Source organism: Syngnathoides biaculeatus, chromosome 22 (genome assembly GCF_019802595.1).
Source record: "Syngnathoides biaculeatus isolate LvHL_M chromosome 22, ASM1980259v1, whole genome shotgun sequence".
Classification (NCBI taxonomy): Eukaryota; Metazoa; Chordata; class Actinopteri; order Syngnathiformes; family Syngnathidae; genus Syngnathoides; species Syngnathoides biaculeatus.
The window spans coordinates 4,907,501-4,914,791 of record NC_084661.1 but is presented as its reverse complement, the minus strand read 5'-3'; the positions used below and the strand labels follow the sequence as shown (position 1 = coordinate 4,914,791).

At 42.3% G+C, this 7,291-nt stretch overlaps 1 long non-coding RNA gene across 1 annotated transcript in view; it reads right to left on the bottom strand.

The window, feature by feature from the left end:
* Positions 1-1,593: 1,593 nt before the first annotated feature.
* LOC133495509 (uncharacterized) overlaps positions 1,594-7,291 on the bottom strand; it is a 61,853-nt gene continuing 56,155 nt past the window's right edge. The window contains exons 5-6 of the long non-coding RNA XR_009793596.1: positions 5,037-5,857; positions 1,594-4,913 (exon numbers count right to left, since the gene is read on the bottom strand). This is a non-coding gene — a long non-coding RNA (uncharacterized LOC133495509). The remainder of the gene's footprint in view (positions 4,914-5,036; positions 5,858-7,291) is intronic.

Below are 7,291 nucleotides of genomic sequence, written 5' to 3'. Positions count from 1 at the left end.
TCAAAATCTTGAAGCTGTTCGGTTAAGGAAAATGAGAAGCGAGTGAAAGATGCGCAACGCTATAAGAAGCGGCTTTGTGCACGGAACCTCAAGGCACTGGAGCCAGGACAGGAGGTGTGGCTCAACGATCAAGGAACAGCCGGGGCCAACATCAGTGGACACGCCAGCCCACGTTCATATCTAGTCGATGGAACTGCCGTCATCTCACGCCCATGAGAGCCTCGCCGGAGCAGAGTTTGTCCATTCCGGTGGAGCCTTCCCAGAGGGGCGGTTCAGGTCAACTGACAGAGGAACCACTACCACAGAACCTTCCAGAACCACCACCTGCTCCTACTCTCAGAACCAGGTCCGGTAGGGCTGTAAGGATGCCAGTGAGGTTGGATTTATGATTTTGTTTGGAGATAGAGACAATGCAGGAACAAAAAAAAAAAAAGAGAAATGTTGAAATGTGATGTGATTCATACTGTTTTTGTAATGTAAATGTTTAGTTAGCTGCAGGATTGTTGGTTGAGTTCTTGATTTGTTGAAGTCAATTGTTCAAGCTCAGGCTAAAAGGTTATGTGTGTGCTTGACTGTCGGGGACAGGTACAGACAGGAGCAGACCTTCCAGCCACGAGGCAGAATAACCCTCAATGTCTGTTGAATCATTGGCAGTCTTCCTTAATGACTCTAGAAAGGGGAGATGTGGTGTGGTTGTGTTGACGGCATCACGGGGTGACGAAAAGGAAGTGAGTTAGGGAGTTGGCAGTTGAAAAGCAAAATAAATATCACGGACGTTGAATGATACAGTGGACTCACGTCTGTTATTTAATAACGCGACAAATTTCATCTACAAACTTTTTTGGTCATCAGATATTTACAGTACAAAGTCAAAAGACATGAAAAATAATTTAATTCGTACTATAGAAAAATAAACTAGCTTTCGGATTCTGATACAGTCATACCTCTACTTACGAATGTCTCTACTAATGAAAAATTCTGGTTACGCAAAGCCTCCTTGGAAAAATTTTGTCTCGAGTAACGAAGGAAATTCAAGATACGAAAGGAAAAAATAGGCCCTGGGTTCCATCAAACATAAACATCCTGTACTGTATCTTAGTTTGAAAGTGCTGCGATAGAGCTGCTCTTCCATTAGCTATTGCAGTAGTATCTTCCTGCCATCACATTGGCTAGGAGGGATGTCAATCTTTAGCTATGATGCAATTCCTTCGTTTGTGTGGCGAGGCTGTTACTCCTTTGGATAAATGAAAAGGAGATAGCCAGAGATACAGTGACGGAGAAAATAATTTGTGAAAAAGCAACCACCATAATTAATGACTCCTGGAAAAGGATGGCAGTGAGGAAATTTTGGAACAGGAGCTACACCTGGAATTTAGGGCATTGCGTGGGTGGTTTGAAAAATTCAAGAGGAGGAATGAATTTCACTACGTTGTTAGGCATAGCGAGGTATCGAGTGCAGACCAAAAGGTGGCGAAAGAAATTATTCGGAAATTTGAACAATTGGCATTGGAAGAAAGCTACTTTCCACACCAAGTTTTCAATTGTGACGAAACTGGCCTATTGTTTTAAAACATTTCTGATACCTCGCTCAGGAGTTCGGTATCAAATTTTAATAGGTTCGTCGGAGATAGGCACTCAGAAATGAAGACAAGACACACTTCTGGCTACCAACAATTGGCACTTTATTGGTCCCACACAGAAATGGTAACACAAGCACAAGCACAAATCACGTGGTATGAAGCTAAGTAATATCCAATCAGCTCTTAGAAGAATATCCAGCTCTTACCGTGCGCCAATAGGAGGGAGAGCCAACACTCCAGGTAGAGAGCAGCTTCAATACCGGCTGGGCATCCGTACGCAACCCGCAGCAGACTCTACCGAGAGTATCTAAAGTTCTCCTTTTATACTCTAAGCGTGTGTGGAAGGAGGGTTGAGTGGCCAATTCATCCCGCCTGACGCCACACTATTCTTTGTTACCAACAAATGGCGTTGCACGACATCATATAACACAAAAACATCTTTTTATGACATTGCTGGTTATCCAAACATCCTTTTATGACATTGCTGGTTATTCAAAGCTATTGCGATCGTCTTTTAGGTTATACAAAGCTATTGCGAAACATCTTTTAATTATGGAAAAACAACACAATAAAATTATTCTTACTTCACCTATTTTGGAAAAAGATGCCTTGTTGAATATTTATAACAATGGAGGAGAAGAAACTGCTAGGCCATAAGCCAATGAAGGACTGGCTTACACTTGCTATTTGTGCCAATGCCAGTGGGAGTTGTAAAACTAAGCCCCTGCTGGTGTCTGACTAAAAATCCCAGGGCATTCAAAGGTCACAAAATCCTAAAGGAGAAACTTCCAGTCATGTGAAGGGCCAATACTAAGGCCTGGGTCATCTGACATTTTTTTTTTTTTTTTTTTGAGTGGATGATCTTAGTTTTTGGCCCTGCTGTGAAGAAGTTCCTAGAAGACAACAATCTTCCCCTCAAGTACCTCCTCATTCTTGACAATGCCCCTGCCCACTTGCACAACTTTGAAGATGATATCCTGGAGGAATTTTCCTTCATTAGAGTGTGTACCTCACACCTAACACAAACCCTCTCTTCCAGCCCATGGACTAGCAAGTCATTTCAAACTTTATAAAAATGTATACGAAATGGCCCTTCAGGAGGTGTTTAAAAATCACCGCGACTACACACCTTACCCTTCGTGAGCTTCGGAAGGAGCACTTTGACATTGTTGTTCGCCTCAACTTAATTGATGACTTGGCGGCAGGTGACCAGACAAACCCTTTATGCAACTTGGAGAAATCTTGGGGGTCTGGGAACAGATTATGCTACCCCACGTCCGTATCTAGTGGATGGACTCCACGGAACCATGAGACGAAACCGTCGTCATCGGACGCCCATGAGAGCCTCGCCGAAGCAGATTTGCCCCATTCCGGTGGAGACTTCCCAGAGGAGCGGTTCAGATCAACTGACAAAGGAACCGCCGCCGCAGAACCTTCCAGAGCCACCATCTACTCCTACTCTCAGAACCAGGTCCGGGAGAGCTGTAAGGATGCCAGCGAAGTTGGATTTATGATTTTGTTTGGAAATATAGACAATGCAGACTATTTAAATCATACTATGGAAAAATAAACTAGCTTTCGGATTGTGATACAGATTTCTTTTATGTTATTTATCTAACTAGGCAGCAAGTTAAACATCGAGTCCAAGTCAAACACATTCATATTTATTTGATTTCATCTCCCCTCTCAAAAATATACAAAAATAAAATTTATCAGCACTGGTTTGGAAAACCAGGGGTTGTGGGTTCGTATCCCACTGGGGCCCCCACTCCCTGAGAAGGGTTGCGTCAGGAAGGGCATCCGGCGTAAAAATTGTGCTAAACATATGTGCGTTCATCTGAGATGACACGCTGTGGCAACCCCGAAAGGGACAAGCCGAAAGAAGAAGGAAAGGTAGGTCAAATTAAAGATGAGAAGTTTCAAAATGATTTAAAATTCTTTTACAACACAAATACCTTGTATTATAACAGGGGTGTGTATACTTTTTCTATCCACAACAGTTTTGGTCCTGTGTTTGTCTCAGCCTGATGAGCCTAAAGTATTTGCCCAATTGCCTAAAAGTATTATTTTACAAAGACTTTATTTTACAAAGATTTTATTAGTTTTTGACTAACCTGGTCAGCAATATCCAAATTTGCACATTCATATTTTATTTAGTTTAGTTTTACTTTTTTTCCCCACTGGCTGCTTTCTTACTCTTATAACAGTAATTATTTGGACGGCTACTTTTTACTTTTACTTGAACAATATTATTCAAAACTATCAGTACTCTTACTTGAATGGAATATTTGGCCCCTCCATCCCCCACTACTCTACACTACTCTGCTCCAATGTGAAACTGTAAAACCCAGTTAGTGTGTTTATTTTTATTTCCCCTCTCTAAAACATTTCTTTTTTTTCAGTTAAGTTGGTAAATGTCACACTATTGGTGAAAAAGTTTTTAAATAATTTATCTTGGTCTCATTTTTGGAGAAACTTGGCATTCAAACTGGGGTTGTATAGTGTAGACTTATGTCCACCGTTAGTGTAGAAAATGGATGTATGTATGTTTTGTAATAATATAGGACAACAGCGTACATTATATGTAGTGTACACTGGATGGCGCCATTCATTTTCCAATCATTTCTCTCTGCACAACATTCGCTCCACTGACTTGACCTCAATAATGTGGGATGCCTTTCAGACAATCTTAAAGTACAAATCCAACACATTTCTTGATACGATAAAAAGGAAGAGTCTCCCATCTCAATGATGTAAATGCATTTATAATATTGAGATGTTGGAACAGTGAATCAGCTGGAAAGCATTGGCCTCACAGTTCTGAGGTCACGGGTTCAATCGCGGCCCCACCTCTGTGGAGTTTGCATGTTCTCCCTGTGCCTACGCGTGTTTCCTCCGGGCACTCCGGTTTTCTCCCTCAACCAAAAAACATGCAACAATAATTGGACACTCTAAATTGCCCCTAAGTGTTATTGTGAGTGCGGCTGTTTGTCTCGATGTGCCCTGCGATTGGCTGGCAACCAGTTCAGGGTGTAACCTGCCTCCTGCCCATTGACAGCTGGGATAGGCTCCAGCACTCCCGCCACTCTCGTGAGGATAAGTGGCGAAGAAAATGGATGGATGTATATTCTTGAGATGGGCCTGTGTAGTGAACGCATCCAGCCATTTCTGTTGTTGTTTAGTGGGAGTTTCCAGCTGTACAGCGCAGAGGTTGCAGCACAGGATTTGTCATAGTCCGTGCCCTCAAGATCCCCATTTGGAGCTCGGGTGGTGCTTTGGGCCCCAACCTTCTGTCTCCTCACCCCAGCAATCAGTACCATCTTGGCAGTCCACCTGTTAAAAATGAACACCCATCAGTACCTGGATATAGTTCAGCCAAGAGACAGCAAATCAGCACCAGATAATTGATGTAATATGTGGTACATAGGCCAGCATTCATGACTCCTTATCAATTACCTCAACCACATGCAACCCTTGCGTTTGTCTCCAGTGATTCTTCCATGGCTCTCGTACAGCTGCCCGTTCCTGCCACGATGTCCAAGCTTCCCCTTCCTACACTTTCCATGTTGTTGATGGGTCAGTGTTACCCAGTAAAAAAACATGTCGTTGTGTTTTTTGCTTTTTTAAAACTAAAATTAAATTAACTAAAAAATTATTAAGATCTGGTTGCGTGAGTGTGACAGCTGGGAATACCACTTTACTATCATGTCACGTGGTACATGCACTCGATCCCCCTGATCCTTCTCCTCATCCCATTCTGTCGCTAATGCCGTCTAAAGCACAGGAGAAAGAAAAAAAGCTTGTGGGATTTAAATGAGAAGAGACAGCACTGACAAAGCGAGAGGCAAAGGAAAAGCAGTGTGAGGCCACGATTCCACCAGCTAGATATCTGGCGAAGACGGGAGAATGGAAGGTATATACAAATAATAAGATGAATTCCTTTTGCATAACAATTGAACTGATTATTTACCATTATGATTTGAAGAAACCAAAATAGCACCTCCGATAAGGGCGAGAGGAGGAGGTAATGTTAGCCAAGGAAAAGAATCGGTGATGTGAGTTGATGTGCACAGCTCATTTGTTTTGACCCTGAGGTGTTTTGCTATGCATGTGTGCTGTGCTGTGTGTGTGTGTCTGTGTGTGTTTATCCATGTGTGAAGACCTCCCCACTTTTAGCTAAAACCACATCTTCCACTTTAACAAGCTTTGCGACGAACTGGAAGTCACCCCAGGTCTCTCTGAACACCATGGATCAGGTGAGAGAACACACACGCATACTTGCATGCGCACGCACACACACACACACACACACACACACACACACACCACACACACACACACACACAACACACACACACACACACACACACACACACACGTGTATATATATTACAAAAATTGCAGAGGAAATTAAATAATGAATGATGACATTTGTGATGCTTTCAATCCATTATGGCAAAACCTTTCATGAAATTTGCATTTAGAGGGCTATTTTTAACTTTAATAACTTTTAACAATAAAAATGGCACGTTATATCAGTATCATATGCTATCCTTTACATATACAGTTAAAAACACTGTTGGCAATAAGTTACTGACAACTCTTCCAGAAGCTTCCATCCATCCATCCATCCATCCAGCCATCCAATCCTCTGAGCTACTTATCCTCACAAGGGACACAGGAGTGCTGGAGCCAATCCCATCTAACTTTGAGCAGAACCGGGGTACAGTATTGTAAAAAAATAAATAAAATAAAAACTTACAAATGTAGGACGCAAGTAGTCTGAATTGAGGAGAGTAGTCTGAATTGGGTTCTGGAGTCATGTTCCACTTCATAAATCATACTCAGCTGTAAGTCTTTCTAAGTCAACCATTCTCTAGTGTCACCTGCTGTGACCGCACAGTAGTTTTTTTTTTGTTGGCTAATCACCGGAATCAAGTGACGCCATGTGCAGGTGGCAATTGTTTTTTTGTCTCAAACCTTCCCCCGAGGTGATTGGTGGAGTGACAAGCATTCTGCAAATGCTTAGGTTCCTTTCACAGAAGAATACAAATAATCTTCATCTTCAGTATTTCTACACAATAGATTTTTTGGATCTCTTTTTCTTGTACTGTAGAATCCCATTTTCATGCATGTGTCTCTTGTAATATACATTTGTCTTGTTAATGACAAATGCTAAAATACTGTAAAGGAATGTTACAATACACATGGATGGATGCCATCCATCCATCTATTTTATCAGCAGCTTATCCTCGCAAGGGTCGGGGGAGTGCCAGGAGCCAATCCCAGTTGTCATTGGGGTGGGGCAGGGTATACCCTGACCTGGTTGCCTGCCAATTGCAGGGCACATAGAGACACACAATAGGCGCACTCCCAATCACACACAGAGGCAATTTAGAGTCTCCAATGAATGCATTTTTTGGGGATGTGGGAGGAAACTGGAGTGCCCAGAGAAAACCCATGCAGGCACGGGAAGAACATGCAAACTTCACACAGGCAGGGACAGGATTTGAACTACAGCTCCACCACTGTGCCACCTATTGGTAATACAGTAGATTATTTATATAAGTAAAGCAGTAGTTAATATTTACGTACGAGTTGCGGCTGTAGGGTGATGCTAGCTCCTATAGCCTCACTTCCATCCACCATCACTTGGGATTACTTTGACTGTAGTTTTCTTTGTAAATGTTATCCAATTGAATAAACCCTCA